This window comes from Mixophyes fleayi, chromosome 2, assembly GCF_038048845.1.
Source record: "Mixophyes fleayi isolate aMixFle1 chromosome 2, aMixFle1.hap1, whole genome shotgun sequence".
Taxonomy (NCBI): domain Eukaryota; kingdom Metazoa; phylum Chordata; class Amphibia; order Anura; family Limnodynastidae; genus Mixophyes; species Mixophyes fleayi.
The window spans coordinates 333,419,093-333,439,014 of NC_134403.1; the positions used below are offsets into that span (position 1 = coordinate 333,419,093).

Here is a 19,922-nt window from a genome sequence, read left to right on the forward strand (position 1 = left end):
TACAAAATCAGTATGCAGAAAGAATGTCTAACAGGCCGGAATCTGGTAAACAGGCAGTAGCGCAGTACAGAATCAGGATCCGAGGAAGAGAGGACAAAACAAGCAAGGACTGGTACTTGAGGGGTTAAGAGGCAGAAGCACTTTCCAAGAAGGATTCACAAGGCAAACCTAGGTCAGCAGCAATACAGCATAACAAGGAGTCAGTCTAGGTATGGAAACCTGTTGCTCTGACACTGTTAGAGTGTGAGAGTGAGCTTTATATACACTGCAGAATATGCCGCCTCCCAGCCACAATCATTTGACCGCCCAAACCAGCTGATCTAACACAGAGACAGAGAGAATCAGAAGCACAGGTGTGTGAGCAGGGAGGTTTGTGACAATCAGGTAGAGTAGCAGAAGTCCATGCGTACATCTGATCACATGATGCTGCAGCTCCCAGTCACTGATAGGCTGGGACCGCTGTGATACGGTGACTGGGAGCAGGGCCATCTTAACAACATTATGGGCCCCCGGGCAAAGCAGTGCACCGGGGCACATAGATATAGATATAGATATATAGATGTATACAGATACAGATATAGATATATGGAGATAGAGATAGATAGATGTACTTGCTCAGTGACCCTTGTAGGTTCTTTTTGCAGGTATTTTTCTTTTGCAGGATTATTTATTCTCATTAAGAGCCGTGCCTATGGGGCCCCCTTGCCCGTGGGGCCCCTGGGCAGCTGCCCATCGTACCCAATGGAAAAGATGGCCCTGACTGGGAGCTGCATCATGTGATCAAATGCAGGGATAGGTTCCCGTTGCTTCAATTATGCAAACTAAGAGAAGCATTGAGGAAAACAGAACAAATTGTTACATCCCCTTCTCTTCTGTACACCAACGAGACGGAATGGGATGTATCACTATCATATGCTGCTGGTATAAAAGGTAAAAGCACTGAGTGCCTCTGCTATATCTGTTGTGAGTCAGAAAAAATAGATTGTCATCCACAGAGAATCCATTGGGGCAGATGGTGTCAAGAGCACAAGCTTTGGCTTCTCTGCCCACGCTATTCCCCTTATGCCAATGTAGCAAATCTGCAGGAAAAAATAAAACTTTCAAAGCTAACATGTTTTTTACTCGACCCTATAGCTATGTCAGACCTTGTATAAAGTTGTTTTGTATTGCTATGTTTTGAATTACTAGGTAATTACATTTTGATGTAAATATTTGGGGTCGCACTAGTAACATAGTAACATAGTAACATAGTTGATGAGGTTGAAAAAAGACACCAGTCCATCAAGTTCAACCTATTTTGGATCTCCTGCGACCCTGCACTTATATTTGAAATTAATCCAGAGTAGGCAACCGCCCATCTGTTTCAATTTTGAAAATCCCCCCAGACTCAATATTGCAATCCAATTTTACCCTATATCCACTACTATCCTTTATTTTAAATTAACGGTCGTATCCCTGGATACACCTTTCCGCTAAAAATTTGTCTAACCCTTTCTTAAACATATCTATTGAATCTGCCATCACAACCTTCCCTGGCAATGAATTCCATATCTTGACTGCCCTTACTGTAAAGAACCCCTTCCTTTGCTGGTTGTGAAATTTCCTCTCCTCTAACCTAAGGGGAAGACCACGTGTCCTGTGTATGGTCCTTGGGGTAAAAAGTTCCCATGAAAGCTCTCTGTATTGACCCCTAATGTATTTGTACATAGTAATCATATCTCCCCTTAGACGCCTCTTTTCTAAAATCATGCCTAAACTGGCTAACCTTTCCTCATAACTTAATGACTCCATACCCTTTATCAATTTTGTCGCCCTTCTCTGAACCCTTTCTAATTCCAAATTATCTTTTTTATAGAGTGGTGCCCAGAACTGTACTGCATATTCAAGATGAGGTCTTACCAATGATTTATACAGTGGCAAAATTACACTGTCTTCCCTTGCATCTATGCCCCTTTTTATGCATGCCAATACTTTGTTTGCCCTTGCAGCTGCTGCTTGACATTGAGCACTATTGCTAAGTCTACTCTCTACGAGCACTCCCAAATCCTTTTCCATTATAGATTCTCCCAAATTAATTCCATTTAATTTATAGATTGCGTTCTTGTTTTTGATCCCTGAATGCATAACCTTACATTTATCTGTGTTAAACCTCATATTCCATTTAGCCGCCCAATCCTCCAGTTTATTTAAGTCCCTCTGTAGAGAAGCTACATCTTGCTCTGATTTTATTACCTTACAGAGTATAGTGTCATCTGCAAAAATAGAAACTTTACTCTCTAAACCATCACCAAGGTCATTAATAAATATATTAAAAAGGAGTGGTCCCAGCACGGAACCTTGAGGTACTCCACTTAAGACCTTTGACCAATTAGAAAATGTTCCATTTATCACAACTCTCTGTTCCCTATTCTCTAACCAGTTTTCGATCCAAGTACAAATTTTGATTTCTAGACCCAGTTCCCTTATTTTGTAATCTGTATCAAAGGCCTTTGCAAAATCTAAGTAGACCACATCTACTGTCCTGCCCTGGTCTAAGTTCCCACTAACTTCCTCGTAGAAACTAATTAGATTAGTTTGACATGACCTATCCCTCACAAATCCATGTTGATTCCCACTAATAATTTTATTGCGTACCAAGTAATCCTGAATACTGTCCCTTAAAATACCTTCCAGTAGTTTCCCCACTATTGATGTCAGGCTTACAGGTCTATAATTCTCTGGTTGTGATCTCGTCCCCTTTTTAAACAACGGCACCACATCTGCTATTCGCCAATCCCTTGGTACTGAGCCTGATGAGATTGAATCTCTGAAAATTAAGAATAGCGGTCTAGCTATTTCCGAGTTTAACTCCATAAGGACCCTTGGGTGTATGCCATCTGGACCTGGAGCTTTATTTATCTTAATATTCTTCAGTCGCCTTTGGACTTCTTCCTCTGACAACCAAGTATTAATTAATGGCATGGTTTCATTTCCATTTTTATGTATTACTCCTGCCATTTGTTCCTCTCTGGTAAAAACTGAAGAAAAGAACGTGTTTAATATCTCTGCTTTTTCCTTAGTATCATTTATCAATTCACCCATCTCACTTCTTAGGGGTCCTATATTATCTTTTTTAGTCTAATTAGGTCAAAGTAAGGCTGGGTACACACTACAGGGTTTTCAGCTTATTATTGGGCTAATCACAAGATAAACGACTGTTCCTCCCAATGTCGCATTAGAGTGTACGCTCCAACTATGAATTATTATCGTTCCAAAGCATATAGCATCGTTTGATTAGATTGATGTTGTTGTAATCCTGCAGTGAGAATGCACTCAGGACAGGCAGTGTCCATAGATCTCTATGCAGTTTACAGAGTCACGATCTTTTCAGCTGATGGTTATGACAGATGAAGAGCACAGATCTGAAGGTAAATCGTGTAAAATGTGTTTAGTGTGTACACATGAACCGGAATGCTGTTTTTTTCCAATTGTTGGTAAAAACGTTACTGATACCGCAAATGGAGACATTTTCTGTAGTGTGTACCCAGTCTTAGGGACATATTCAATTGTTGGCGTTTTCCGCCGCCGATAAAGTACCGTTATTACGGTAATACTAAGCCGGATTTCAGCTCTCAGCTCGCAGCTCACTGAGCCGCGAGCTGAAATCCAGCGTGAAATGTACCGTAATAACGGTATTTACGCGCACTATTACGGTAATAGTGTGTGTGCCGCGTTACTTTAGGCAGTAACGCCAACAATTCAATTTGCCCCTTAGTATGGGTAAAATCATGAAAAAGTATGTTTTCCATTTTTATCATTATTTGCTCGTTTAATGGCCAAAAATGTACTTGTGAAAACTACGGAATTATAAAGTTTTTGATGCTTAAATTGACCGATCACCAAAATTCAAAAAATTGTTTTGCTCATAAAGTTCTTCTAGGACATTAATGATAACTTTTTATTCCAATTCATTTTAGGTTTTACCATCGGGGGGATGGACTCCCACACCGGACCAGAACACAGTGCATGTTAAGTTCTCATGTACGGTACGTGCCATCATAGTCCATTTGCATGTACACATTGGCCCTGTTTTACAGAGCACAAAATGGCAAGATACTGTGTATAACCCTCTGTGGTAATGCGGTGTGAACTGATTGCACATGGGTCCAAGGAACAAGAAGGCTGATGTGAACCATGGGGAGGAATGAGGGTGCGTCTAGTTTTACAGAGCAGCGCACTTTGTAGGATAAGGTACATTTTAGTGGAGAAACGGAGAAACGTATTTCTAGACGCATTTTGCTCAAAGTAAAAAAAAAAATTATAATTCAAAGACACAATGCAAGTCTCAAATAAACAATGCAAGTTTCAAACGGGTTATATACTACATTGAAGACTGAAAAGTTTAACGACAGGGGTGATTCTAAAGAGGGTTTTATTTGTCCACCTATGTGTTTTGTTAGTTTGGATATGTGGGCGCTACAAGTCATTATTAGTTCCAAAATAGCGTTTGGGAGAAAATGATGGTAAATTTATTTTTGTGTATAAGAGTATAATAATGTAAATGAAGTAATGAAACTGAAGTAATAAAGTGGAGAGATTAGGAATAGTATAAAAGAATAATGACAAACTGACTCATATATGTGCAGATCTGCAATGTCTGGCATATTGAAGCCATAAGTTAACCCTTCCCGGTGTGGCCCAGTATCACAAGTATGTATTGGTCAGGTGGCACGCCAATATTTTTTTTATTTAGTTTTTTTTAATTTTACTTATTTCTGCAATTTGAGGATAAATAAAGGGTCATGTTGGGAAGTACTATATGCAGAGAGAAAATGGATGAATACAGTTTATTTTTTAATGATTTAACATGATAACCACTCCCATAACTATTTGTACATCATTTTCTGTGGGAATTAGCATGGGCCTTACACAGTATTTGTATTTCCCAGCACTGTATATGTCAGTGACATTGCCCAAATAAAGGATTAGGACATTTACTTAGTAATTTATCTAGCTAGCAACGCCAATTACATATGTAACTCCACCCGCTGTTCTAACAGAGCGGATGGAGCTGGGGTATGTCTGACATCATAACCAGCTACTAACATGACTCACACTGTTCTGACTAACCATGAAAAGCACAATATTTTCACGGGACTGTATCTCTTACTCAGATGTGGAATTACATGTTTGATGCCCAGTATTAGTGGTCGTCAAAGAAAATTTCAGGTTCTAAAGATATATATTTTCCACATGGTTATGAATTCACAGGATTTCTATATTTTTGAACGAAGATTTTATGCTTACATTGCAAAGCATTTCCAGATTTAGTGATGTAGCATAGGAAACTTTCCATATTAAAAATTCTAGAATGTCAGGTTTCCTTCATAAGCAAGCATCAAGACTAGTTGTCTGCAATATATTCTTTTATTATTTGAAATATTGTATTTGTAATAGTAAATAATTTAATTCAATAAAACTTGTCCTTGTTATTTTTGGCACTGTGGTTAGCATTGCTACCTCACATCATTGGGTCTCTGGATTATATTCCAACCAGAGCCCTATCTGGGTAGAGCTTGTGTGTGAGCCTGATTCATCTTCGGATGTAAGTCCGTTTGTGTGCTGTATCTTGTGCGAAATAGCTCTGTGCATGCTCAGAATTGTATCTTAAGCCAGCAAGCGCAATTGCATGCAAGTATGAACGCAAATGACACTTACGGCTTCCTATGACTTGAGAGGCGGAACAAGGGAGGGAAGGAGCGGATGAACGCAGGCAATGTACAGTAGGGGCGTGCCGACGCCGATGTGGCTGATTCAAGGTCTGTGTTTCTCTTATTTTGTTTAGCCTTATCATTTGCACCAGCTACAGGGCAGGTGTATATGTCGTCTGATAGTGATGACTGACATGGCACGGTCTAAAAACTACATGTATGAGTGCCACTAGATAGCACAGAAAATGCGTATGCAAGGAAGATTTACTATATAAACGCATTTTATGTACAGTAAACAATAAAAACATCTTGATTGATGTAAATAATATAAAAAAATATATATTTTTTAAAACTCATATTTTTATTAATGATTATAGTATTATAAGTTGGTCATTTCTTTACGCAGGATACGCACATATGCATGTGCATATCCTGCACTGTGTTCTGTCTGATAACATACGACAAGTAAGTATGTTTAGGCAGAGCGTACTTATAACCAGATTCAAATGGAAACATATCTTGAGATCCATTTTTAAAGCAGCAATGCCGCTTCTCATCCCACCTAACTATTACACTTAAGCCTAAGTCTAATAGGTGGGATGAGAAGCCGCATTGCTGCTTTAAAAATAGTGAGAGACAAGTCGCAATTGAAAATGACATACTAACAACATGCCCGTTGTTTCTGGGGATCATGATCTCTTACCACACTGCCGGGTACTTGTTCTGTCAGGGGTCAGTCCCCCTTTCTTCTAAGTCGGTGAAGTCACTGTCAGTGTTATCAGCACGTTAAAGTGACTACCACCGCTTCCAACACAATCTGAAAACCCACAAATTATAGTATGAAGTAATCTGTGGGGTTTATAACCCTTGCAATGCAGAGGACTTGTGGGACTTACTACATAAGGAGGTCATGTAGAGGATGAGTCCCACTCAAGGGGTTAAACACTAAACAGTGGCTTGTAGGAAACCAGGGTGCCCTTAAACACATCACTATATGGACATACAGCGATTTATTGGCCTTTATCATTCTGTGTTGATATGGCTGACTTTCTAGAAAACCACTAATAATTTTTTTTTAAAAAGTATAAAAATATGAAAAAGATTAAACATTTTGATGCCAAAAATGCTTTATAGAAATAACAAGGCATCTTTTCATCCTGAGATAGCGGTAACAGAACAAGGATTGCGGTGGTACAAACCAATTAGTCGAGACCCAACAAATCTTTTCTCTGGTGTGGCTAGCGCCGGCAATAGCAATAGCTCTGTTACTGCCGACAGTGACCCTTTGATAGAGAACCCAATCTCTGGTGAAAAACACATGTTTTTACCCGAGATAGGGCTGTTCTACTTTTGATAAATATGCCAGTTAATCTTGTTTATTACTAAAGATTCTTGTCAACGACTATTTACAGGAAAGCGGCACCGCACTCCAAGCCTGTCACTGAATCGGAGGAGGAGCAGCTGGCAGTATCAGAGGCAGCACAGACTCCGGTAACCCTTTCCTGCCTGCTGTATGACCCCCCCCCCCCACGCTTGCTCCACACAATGTAAGTAGTGTGCGGTAAAACTGAGGGTGGGGCATTCTGATGGGTGGGTGCCTTAGGTGCAGGGGCAGGCTGAGCTGTGAGGCAGGGAGGTATCTGCCCCCCGGTCTGGTTCCATAGTGGGCTACCTTGGGCTAGGTCACTGGGCCACCTGCATTTGTTTTGCTTTAAAATGTTCCTAATAGGCTGCTGTGTCGAGTTTTGCCCCCTGAGCTAAAATTTGCCACCCCTCCCCTGCCTAGGTGGCCTCCCCTGCCTAGGTGCCCTCCCCTGCCTAGGTGCCCTCCCCTGCCTAGGTGCCCTCCTCTGCCTAGGTGCCCTCCTCTGCCTAGGTGGCCTCCCCTGCCTAGGTGCCCTCCTCTGCCTAGGTGCCCTCCCCATCAGTCACCTTCTTTCAGGATGCCTCCCTCTTCAGCCCCCCACATCTTACCTTTCATCGAGCCAGCAGGCAGAGTAGGGGGATGTCGGAGGTGGGACTGGGACCCCGCTATTCGTGCGGCCAGAACCTCTGCACTCGGCACCAGGATCTCTCCTCCAGGAGATCCAAAATGTTGGCAAGTATGAATTGTACCCTTATTCTGTGGGCTAGAGGAGTATTTTGCAAACAACATGAAAAAAATTAAAATATATGCTTAACATTATTTTCAGAATATACCCTTTCATGCTGTTCCTAATTGTTTAAATAGAATTAAATAAGAATAGTGCAATTCTAAGTTATGTTATGTTATACGTTATAATGTATGTGCAAAACCTATATCTCTTTAAAAATAACGCTTTGATAAATAGCCATCTCTTAATCTTATATATCAGCATTCTTCCTCCTTAGATTTTCTGTTCTTAGAGCAATGGAAAATCAAACAAAAGAATCATAAGTTTTTATCATGTTAGTTTAAAAACATGTGCTGCTCTTGAACTTTAAGGAGCACGGGAGTGTGTGATTTTGACTCACGTGACCAGGATGTTTTCCCAATGCAGCCAGGATGTAATCTCTATGTTTATATACAGTCTTTGTACGTCTGGCTGAGCTGAAAGGACTGAGCTGAAAATTAGGCTTCACCAGGATCACTCATGGCTTGTCTGTAAGCAAATCTGCTGTTTCCCACAAAAAGGCCTTTATCCTAAGAAGAACAAAAAAAGAAACCGATCCTACAGTGTAGCTTTAAATTGCTGCCATTAATTGTACAGTATGGTCCTGTTTTGCGCACATAAAAATTGCATGATATTTGTTGCCCTGCACATGTGCACAACCTACACCCGTATTTTAAGTTGAGTATTCTATACTTTCAACCACTTATAGATGTGGGTCAGGAGCATTAAAATGTAAGTAGATTACCGTAGGACCGTAGAGAGGTCAACAGCGACCCTTGGGGAAAGCGTTGAATTTTGGCTTTTATGTATCTTTAGGATAGGTGTTATATCTTATTGTGTCCCACTGGCTTAGTGCAAGTTTACAATGCAATGCAAAATTCTAAAAAAGGGGAGAAAAGTATGTTTTATATGGGGAACTCAAGTGATCAGAATAATGATATCAATAAAATGTATTCCTTTATTTATATTATGACAAGAGAGTCCCTATAGACGAATGCACCTAAATAGGGTTTTTCCTTGACAAAGCGAGCAGCAAAACCTTGACAAAGCGAGCAGCAAAATGCGCGCCTGGTGTTCACCTTGCCATCTGATCCTTTACTCATTAACCTCTTAGGTAGACTAGCAAGTGAAATTTCTATCACTGTTAGTCAGTCAGGTTATCAAGGGGTGAATTAGAATACCCTGGCAGTGGAATATTCATTCCACCTACTTGAGAGTCTCACTTGTGGGATATAAAGGAGTCTATCAGACTTCACCAATAGTACTTGCGATGAGCCGCTATAAACAGCGTGGTATTATGAGGGCTTCTTTTGGAGTAATCTCTCTGTCAATATAACAACGACAGCTGCATGTAATCAGCGTAGTCAATACCTATTAGTCATTATTATATATTTCTGATACCACTAAAACATTATATACATCTAGTTTTGAGTATATATTATCAAAACCCCATTTAGAAAAATAATCTTATTAGTGGACTAAGACCACTGTTTAAGATAAAACAGATGGGGCTAGACTCCTGTGATGGAGTGAATGTGTGACATGGTCCAACTCTACTACGATAACACCTTTTATGTCCACAATTTATCATATTTATGGCCACAAATTATAGCCAGGCTTAACATAACGTGTAATATCAAAGAATATATGTAGGGGTAATTAAACAGTGGAAACTTTATGAATGACATAGACAGCATTTTGGTCTCTGCAGATTATGGTTTATTGGATCCATTGAGCAATACCAATACAATAAAGGAGAACAACTTTGATGGTTTCACACGCTACTTAGTTAAAGATTGTCGAAGTCAAATAATTGGATGAAGTAAATCAAATTGATTAATGTCGTTTTACCGTGCGATTGCGATAAGTACGCCACGTGTTATGACGCAATCGCACGGATAAATAACGCACACATACACTTACACTCACACATTCACTTGTAAATAGTTCACCTTAGAATAGGTCCAATATACAGTCGTTTATAGTCAGATTTAGTAGGATTTATAGTTAAATATAATAATGTTAAAAGCACTTTAGTGAGATCTAAGGTTCAGGATACAGGAAACATATCATGTCTAGTATCATTCCAATCCCCTATTTATCCTCATAGCTCCGTTTCTATCGGCTAAGACAGTGGTTCCCAAACTGTGTGCCACGGCTCCCTGGGGTGCCACAGCGATCTCACAGGGGTGCCGCGGCCAGGGCCGGTGGTAAGCAAGGCAGGGGGCTACTTGGTAATTATTTTGGCTTAGGGGTGCCTTGAATAAATTATTGAGACCGTAGGGGTGCCTCGAACTGAGAAAGTTTGAGATCCACTGGGCTAAGAGATCGCATCTTGTGTATGCGAGTTATGGATTAGAGGGAAGAAATGATCAGAATGGTATTGTGTGTGTAATGCAAATGGACCAGTTTGAACCAGCTTTTTGGTGGGAAGATTAGTATACATCTGTTGGAGAGCCGACCCCTACCCTTGGAGGGCATCATTTGAACTGATCAATGACCTGCATTTCACTGGACTGTCCTGAATCCTGAACCAATGGAAACATGCCAAATCATCTTTACTGTTTTCAATGTAACACCAACTGTATATAAGCAGGAGCTCTGGGACCAACAGACAGTCTTCTTGTCCACAGACCTCAGGATTGAATGACTGTATGCTGGATCCAGGGCGCCTGCGTATGTAATCGGCTGTACTTATTTTACTGAATTGTTATTCGTTGCATCCTGCTACTTTTTGCTATTAAATCTAATTGTGCGTTGGAACCATGCAAATCGCAGCGGACAATGTTTATTGGTAAGCGATAAAATAACTTTAATAAGATCATGGTTATACTGTATAGCAAATATTATGTATGATCTGGGGTCACATGGTGAGGCTTTCATTCTTTTACCTCTGTGTATGTTTTTAAATATTTTGTTCCAAGCTTAAGATCTGGACCAAGAGAATATTTTAATACTATAAAAAAAAGAAATACGCTTTATTGATATCATTATTTTGATCACTTGAGTGCCATATATAGAACATTCTTTTTTCCCCTTTTTTGGAACTTTTGCATAAGTACATCTCAATGTTCTGGGTGTACCACCCAATAGATACCATTATTTATAATAAGACTATACAGGGATTCCGGGATGCGATGGCCTAGCCTAGCCACTTCCCTTTCTTTGAGTTACATATAAGCTACTTTGGCTTCTCACTATGGACCTCTACCCTCACCTACTGTTTCATTCACTCCCTTGACCTTGTCTTCCCCCATCAATGTGCTCTTTCTGACTTCTCCAACTCTCCGTTACCCACTCTCTGACCACCATCTCAACTCCTCTACCTCTCCCCTCGCACACATCTGCCCTCTTTCTAAATGCAATCTTGATACTCTTGATCCTGCTATCTTAGCCTCTTTGCTTTAAACTACCCTCTTCCCTCTATCCACCCTGGACTGCCCCAACCAGGTGGCCTCCCTCTACAACCACACACTCACCACCTCTTTTGACTCTGCTGCCCCCCGCCTTGTCTGTCCACCTTTGCCGCTCTAAACCCCAACCTTTACACTCCAAATTTACCCAGTTCATTTAAAAATGCACACATACCACCAAACTCCACTGGAGGAAATCTCAAATCTTAGCAGACTTCCTTCATTTCAAGTTCATCCTCTCATCCTACAGTTCCACCCCCTCTCCCTCGCTAAACAATCCTCCTTCAAGTCTCTCCTCCAATCTCTGCTGCATTTTTACCACTTTCAACACACTTCTTTGTCCCCTCTTCCTCTCTCATCATCCTCCCTTACTGCCACTCACTTTGCATCCTTTTTCACTTCCAAAATTGAAACCATCAGACATGAAATCTCCACCCATCATACTTCTGCCACCACTACCACTCCACCCTCCTCTCCCTCCAGCCACCACCTCTTGTGCTCCTTTAGCCCACTATGGAAGATCAAGTCCATCCTTTTATAGTATCCTCTCCACCCTCCACCTGCCCCCTGGATCCCATCCCCTCTCACCTCCTTTGCTCGCTCTCACCCGCTAACTGCTCCCACCTTGCTTACCACCTCTTCAATCTGTCCCTCTCCACTGGCATCTTCCCCTCATCCTTTAAACATGCTCTTGTCTCACACATTTTGAAAAAAAATTATTTTGGCCCCACCTCACTCTCTAACTACCAGCCCATTTCTCCTCCCCCTTCCATAATTCCTATAGAAGTCCCACATGGTTGTGTTCTTGGCCTTCTGCTCTTTTCTCTGTACGCTGCATTTTAAAACCTGTCTGAATAATGGAATAGCAAGTGATTTGGGAAATCACAGATTGATGTTAATTTTGTTAAACTTAAATTGTGTTATTTCCAAGTCTAGAGAATATTACATCCTGAGGGTAAACATTGAATGTAATATCTCATAATTTGTGGTGCCAGCTTGGATCAGGGGGCTGGGTTAACCCCTGACAACATGTGTGTCATAAAATGAGCATGTTTGACCATGTTATGTATTATACGATCTGAGCTTCTGGAGATCACTAGTCCCACTAACTAGTGGGTAACTGTTCTTATGAGGACTTCTTGACCTAATAAATATCACTGCTTCAAAATCCTGCTTTTTAAACCTACTTACCTGCTGTAATTCCTGTGACCTACAGATCAGATTACTCTAATCAGTTATCGGGCTGTTCTGAGATTAGCACCCAGCATCTAATTACAATGCTCTGTCCGCTACCCTGCAGCTCTGGCCAAGGGGATCCGTCCACAGCAACCCTGATCTGAAGGAAAAGGTCAGGAGTACCAGCCCAGGTGCCTAGTAGGGGGTCCTCTAGCAGTGAGAGTTACACAGAAGGAAACCGTTCTAGATGCTTGTGAAGAAGCCGAGTAGTGGCAACAGAGTCCCCTGCGTTTAGAGGGGTGCAATTGAGATAAAGTGAGGGGACAGTGGCGAAGCAAGCCCAGCTCAGCCGGTTCCCAGCACCATGACAGGATGGCATAGGAGATCCATCCTGTCACATGGGACATATGTGAAAGACAGAAAAGAAATGATCTGGTAGACAGACTTTATACAATTATAAATGTACAAAATCTTATACAGTATGACAAATGACACAACTGGTAATAGAATTTGTATTACAGGTTTGCAGGCACAGAAAGAGTAAAAAAATGTGACTTGAATAACATTCCCCAAATTCCTAGAGCCTGGCTTAATCTATACAGGGGCCTCTCTCAAGGAAACCTCTTCACCTTGATTTTGTGAAGTGATAAGGACTTCACTTGTATCGTTCTGAAACACGTCTATACTTGCATTGTCTTCCTATTGTTTAATCTATGAGTTGTTGATCTTTTCAGAATGAATGTGTATTGTTTTGTTTGAGGAGTGCAATGGCACTGCCTAGTACTGCTCCGGGGCAAACCCAGCACTATTAATCACTACATTTTGGATGTCAGTGTTTTAAGCACTGGAGACAAGATTCTGTTTGAGATGCTTGTCAAATCCCTGACATTCCTCCATCATACCTGATGAACTCTATCCTGCAGCAGGTTTCTAATACATGTTTATCAGTTTCATACAAAGATGAATGAGCACAAGATACTGATATGAGGAGTCAATGTAACTATTGTTTATTGAAATTAGTTTTTAGATTTAGATAAATTGTGGTTTGTACAATATTAATATAGTTTGATTTTAAAGTGTCACTGAGAGGCACACTGAGCCTTCTAGTTCAGTCCAGTAAATAATGGAGTATAAAATTACAGTCACACTGAGGAAGCAACAGTAAATCCATAATGATTTGCTTGATGCTCATGGAAAAACGCTTTTTGGACAATTGTGGTCATGTACAGAAAGATGAAAATTTTAGTGAATGCTAACCATTATTACTTACATAGAGGAATGGTTTTCCCATTAGAGATAATACTGCCCAGACTTGTGCCATTGAAAGAGGGCACAGGTGGGAGGAAGTCCTTCTGATACTGTGACACAGTTTGTTAAGCACAGAATCACATTTGAATCTAATTCTGCCTACATATGCAGCAATACTGCTGGTTATATGGAGCCCTATGTCGCCACAAGTAGCTCCAAAACTACCTTAATGCCAGATAATGATCCTATCAAAATTGTTATGTGGCATACGGGTAAATGTGTTCTGAAGATGACCTGTGTGCATTCATCTTATAACTGGACTCAGGGGCTTCAGTGGCGCTAAAGGGTTCTAACTGCTCTGCCTAAGTTACAAATGTATGGAACTAATCCAATTTGGTAATACAGAACCAGCAAATCAATCAACCTAACCATCTGTAAATGGCGAAAACGGGTGTGTGTGTAACCAGGTGGACCAAACACAAGCTGCAATACCTTGATTGAAGCTTGTTATTGATCCTCCTGCTCAGAGACAGATTAATCCCACATGAGGCACTAGGAAGAATACCAGTCATGGGGACACATACTGCGATCTTCTCAGTGCTCAAAACAATTCAGCATAATACATGACATGGACAAATAGGAAGATAGAGAATGGACAGACATGAGATATAAGGTGAGGATCCTACCCGTGAGAGCTTACCTTCTAGAGGGAGTGTGAAGAGAGAGACAAAAAGTGGTAAACGGACTTTAAGATTAGGGGTCCAGGTGGGTAGCAGAGGGGGTGGAGGCTAAGCAGCTGAACTGACAGTTCGGGTTGAATTAGGTAAGGATATTGGGCAGGAAGGATGGGTAAGAAGGGGAACACTGAAGGAGAGTTAGGATAGAAGGGAGGAGAGAAGCATGGGGCAGTGTAGAGGGACATGGGGCTTGTTTCATTATGGAAAGAAAGGCAAAAAAAAGGAGTACTTTTTCTCCTGGACAAACAATGTTACAATGCAAGGGGTGGAAATTAGTTTATTATTTTAAACATAAATTAAATACTGGCTGTTTATTTGCTTTATTTGTACAATGAAATTTAAAGTTGAACTAGGACACGCCCTACCCCAACTATCAACAAATTGGAGATACAGAGAAGTGAAAGGAGAAACAAGGTTTGCAAGTGGTTCATTAAATAAGCAGTGAATATATGCCTGCTCAGAGGTCAGTAGTGAGTGTCAAGTAATGCACAAGCAGGTGATTGAGGTGGACTCACTGGAGGGTGATGGCTTTTATCTTATTGTAGCAGTGATGTCAGCTGTATATGACATGTTTCCTCAAAAACTCCTCAAATTGCTCGGTAAAATCTGGGAACCTTGGGCAACTCACTATTATTTGAGGGTACCGTTCACATCATAATAATATGGTCAAGTTCACTCTTATATCTATTCACATAAATGGAGGCCCCCTCTTAACACCAAATATATGGCTAATTGGTTAACCTTTATCCATAATACACACAATTTATTTTATAAACCAAACTTTAATTAACACGACATTGTAACACTCTCTATTGTTCTATGGCTTATACACAATATTTTATGTATTTTAAATGATCCTTCGATAAACACATTAAATAAAAGAAAAAAGAGTTAGGATATCTAAGCAGCGGATCAGCCCCATATTACCCCAGATGGGTAATCTGCCACTGTTGGCTCTCACATCCCCATACCCAAGTTTTCCTTGAGGGCTGTAAGCAGCCTTGGGAAAAATCTGTTAGCTGGAGCAGCCCCTGGTAGGGGGGGACAAGTTAGTGAAATATTACCCTAGATGGTAGGGCAGCTTTAAGAGAGAGAATAGAGTGAGCAACTATTCACTTAACATTCCTATGGTGATCTTGTTACATTGCCCACGTCTAAAGGTAAATGTTATATCCAATATCACTTTAAACAATAAGTGAGTGGAAAAATAGAAGTGTGTGAACCAAACAAAAACAATGTTATTACTCTGTTAAAAGGTGCAATCAATAGAAATGTTACACAAAGGCTTTGCTTTAAGATAAAAGTACATTTTGCAATGCATTAACCCCTTCACTTTAGGGCTGTTGAGATGCTTCTCATAGATATGTGTATTTTGTATTTGACAGTTATTGATTTGTACTATTAAACCAGGGAATCATCAGTGCATGTAAAGAAGACTTTGGCAAAGATAAAAGAAAACTTTTAATAAAAGCTGGGGTAGTCACTCTTGTTTGTAGTGTCTTCTATTTACACAAGGCACTCTGGTGTGGGACATATACGCAGGTTTGCGAAGTATATTTTGCATGAAATCGCTCTGCGCCTGCACAGAAAGAAAGCAAACTCAAATGCGCCTATCCAGACCATCGTATATCTGACACCTGGGAGGCGAGACGTGCTAAGGAAGGGGCATTCTAACGTTCTACCTACTACTGTAGCGGCGTGTTCACGCAAATGTGGGTCTGGAGGCGTTATATAGAGCAGGTGCAAATAATCAATGATGATGACTAGTCATAAACCAGGAGCATATGCTACTGATTTGCAAAACCAAAACAGATAGGGGCACCATAGTATTGGGGAAAAAAAATCACACAAGTATAATACAAATATCTGATAGTGAATACTACAGAATATAGTATCAGAAAAAAACACCTTATTTATTACATATAATTTTGGTATATATAAAACTTGCAGTTTTAAAACAACAATTATTAATCTCAATTAAAACCACGCCTCTCAAATGATGTCCATATCTGAATCCATGGTATGATAAAACAAAACCAAAAAATCAGAATCATAAAATAATGTAAATTTCACCAACAAGCGCTCATATTGTGATCTGTATACTACAAACAAACCGCATGTCCATGTGTTAGACTGAATAAAGTTTCATTGTCAGTGTTGACTCATATATAGAAGCTGTGCAGGTATCCTGAGTGAGTGGCCAGCTCACTCCCACAGAAACAGATAGCTTTAGCAAACTCTCAGTGCTTCCTCTTTCACACCAAAGGGCCAATGTGCAAATAATCAAACGGGACCCAGCTGAATGTAAAAGTCAAAATGTTCTTATGTTGTAATAGTATCAGAAAATTAGGGAACGGTTTCACCTGATCTTGAAGTGGCTGTTGTTAAGGAAAGAATTTCCCAACTCTTGATTATCATACAGCCTGAATTACTTCCCAATCAGGCACTCTGTACCTTGTTACACATGTCAATCAGCAGTAGAAATCCCAGTTGAATGGAAACTGTGCAGCTTTATTAGGCATGGAATACCAAGTAAGAAATACTTGTTAATAAAAGCAACCACATTGTAGGGATTATATCGTTTCCCCACTGACGCGTTTCGCACTAGTTTGTGACTTAATCAAAGTTGCTGATGTGGAGGAGGATACATCTTGAGATGAGTACGGCTCTGCAAACAGTTATGTTATTTTTCCATGATCTTTTTAAGCAAAATTGAATCCCATTTTTTGAGACTAACAAAATAGCATTGTAATTCAAATAATATGTCATCCACTGTTAGACTCTGGACACACTGGAATATATGTATACAGTTAAGTAATTTATAAAGTACAATATTTAAATTTGTTGCATTACAAATATATAATAGTAATAATAAAAATAATAATAATAATAATAATAATAAAATAATGACTGGATATCTATTATTATAATTGTTATCATTATTATTATATTTTATAAGTGCAGTTGAAGGAGGAGCAGCAGATGGGAAACTTATATTAAAATAAGAGTGTTGTTTTTAAACATATTTTTGTTTATTTACATTATGCATTGAGACTATATTTATCTACAGAATTGAACAGAAACTTTACCAGTGTTAGCAGAAAGTTAGAAGAAAGGGAAAATAATTAATTATTGAAATACCAATTAAATATTAATATCAACATTTATGCTACAATGTGGAATTAAACTCTAAGCCTCATAGGAAACCATGATGAAAATACAGATAATGAAGTAGTATTTGCATGTGAGGCCCAGGGTTGTTTGGAGAACATTGCAGCCTGATTTCAATGACTCACTTTGGGTCTCATGTAGAGTTGGACGTTTGTCTTCTTTACGTAACTGTACATGTGCACCAAAAATGTGTACACCTATGTCCGTATGCAGATTGTGTCACTTCTTACACTTATGACTTGTTGCACTTGTAGAGAAGAAACGAGGAATGGAAGAGACGAACAAGCCCAGGCCGAGTACAGTAAGGACGTGTTTATGTAGCTGTGATTGAGGTAGACCAGGACACAGAAGCAAACGCACCTGTCAGGAGGCATATCCTTTGCAGGGTGCTGGTCGGCTGGCACATTGATATGCAATAATGGCGATCTGAGCTGGGTAGCCAATTCTGTTTGGCTGATTGCAAATTATCCCCTATAGCTGAACTTAATTCATTAGTGTGGCTGTTATGACGCGACCGTCTATTATAATATCTATGATTATTTATTGGACATTTCTATTGAACTGCGGCAGGAAAGAAGATTCCCACTTGATTTGTAAAGGAAAGATAACATATTTGCATTTACTTTAGTTTATGTTTGTATTTAATTATATTTTAGCTGGTAAATGTAACTCGCATTTATTAATTAAACAGTCACAGTACACTATTATATCTTATGTATTTGACACTTTAATACATTAATATATTATTCACAGCCTTCAATTATTTAAATGTGCTCCTAAAACCCAGCTATTTTCTAGAACCTACCCTACTCCCACCTCTCACTCATGTCCCAGTGTCCACTCTTGAATCATACTCAGCCCTCTTATCTCAGCTTTGCTCTTTTCCCATTAGAGCAGTGGTGGGCAACATGTCAACGAGCCTTCACCTCCGGCTCCCAGCTTCTTACTTGACTAATTATCTGCTTTGTTATAGAACAGAGAATAACATTGAATGGGAGCAGCTGACATCAGCATCATGCAACCTCCTCTGCACAGCACACACATGGAGGCCACACAGCACACCAGTGGAGAGAGTGCTGCATTGTGTGCCATGTTTTCTCCCTCCTTCCCCTATGCTCTTCAGCTGTGAAGTTAAGTATTTTTTAGTAGATTATATAGTGCATGTGGGGGAGGAGTATGTGGCATCTAGGGAGGTGTGAGGAACATGTAGGGAAGTCTTAGGGGGATGTGAGGGGTATCTGGGAAGGCCTGACTGGCATGTAGTGAGGTCCAAGTAGCATGTGTGGGCATGTGTGGAGATCTGACTGGCATATGGATGGGCATGTTGGGGGTCTGAAGGGTGTGTAGGGAGGTCTGAGTGGCATGTGAGGAGGTCTGACTGGTATATGGGGGGCATGAAGTTTTGTCCTAGTGGCATGTGGTAAATGGTGGAGCACATGTGGGGCATTTTGTGGAAAGTGGGGATCTGAGCCATGGGAGTACTGGCAAATTTTAGCCCGGGGGTAAGACTCGAATCAGCAGCCTATTTTAATGGAAAAAATTGCAGGTGGCCCAGTGAACCAGCCCAAGGTAGCCCACTATAGGACCGGCCTGGGGGACAGATGCCTCCCTGCCCCCAGCCCAGCTTGCCCCTGATCTGAGGATATGTGAGGCTATTTTGGAGTACGAGGAAGGTTTGTGTAGCATGTGTTGGAATTTGTTGTGCGTGAGGGGCATTTTGGGATGTGTGGTGTGGTGGTCGTCTTGGGACTGTTTGTTTATTCTTGAAATTAAGGGTAACGTGCAGCTCTTTTAAAGGTTGGAGGGGACACACATGCTCCCTATCCTTTGTTTTTAGGTTTGCATTTATTTTGACTACTTTGTATGTCCTTGTTTTATGTCTGATGTCTTCACTACTGTACAGCACTAACAATAATAACAATAAACATTTTCTCTTCCCCAGTTGTAATACAGTTGGAATGTTGACAGTTAATCACCCCTTTCCTAGATTCTGCTACTTCACTGCATGTTAGAATTATCTTCAATTGAATTCATTGTACATAATTTTGTCGTTGACACTTTGGTCCTGTTTTACAGTTTCCCACGGCAACTGTCTGAATACTCTCAGTGTCACTGTGGCTAGGATGACAGCAATGCCTGGTAGGAGCAGGAGATTTTCTCACCACAAACAGTATCTCCCAAAACAGTTTCATCTACTTTGTCCTTGTGCAGCCACAGCTCAGAGCCAGAACGTATTGCTGGAAGAAAAACACTGGCATCGTTGTTACAGATCAGTAATTGTCAGTGTTCTCATTTATTTTCTCTCCCACTCCCTTGAGCTACTGTAAGGGTTGTATGATTAATCTGCACAGAACT

At 40.4% G+C, this 19,922-nt stretch overlaps 1 long non-coding RNA gene across 1 annotated transcript; it reads left to right on the forward strand.

Annotated features, from left to right (window-relative positions):
* Nucleotides 1-666: 666 nt before the first annotated feature.
* LOC142140471 (uncharacterized) lies at nt 667-18,061 on the forward strand. Its single transcript, XR_012688500.1, has 3 exons — nt 667-930; nt 3,957-4,025; nt 17,822-18,061. It is a non-coding gene; the product is annotated as an uncharacterized LOC142140471 (long non-coding RNA).
* The last annotated feature ends 1,861 nt before the right edge of the window (nt 18,062-19,922 follow it).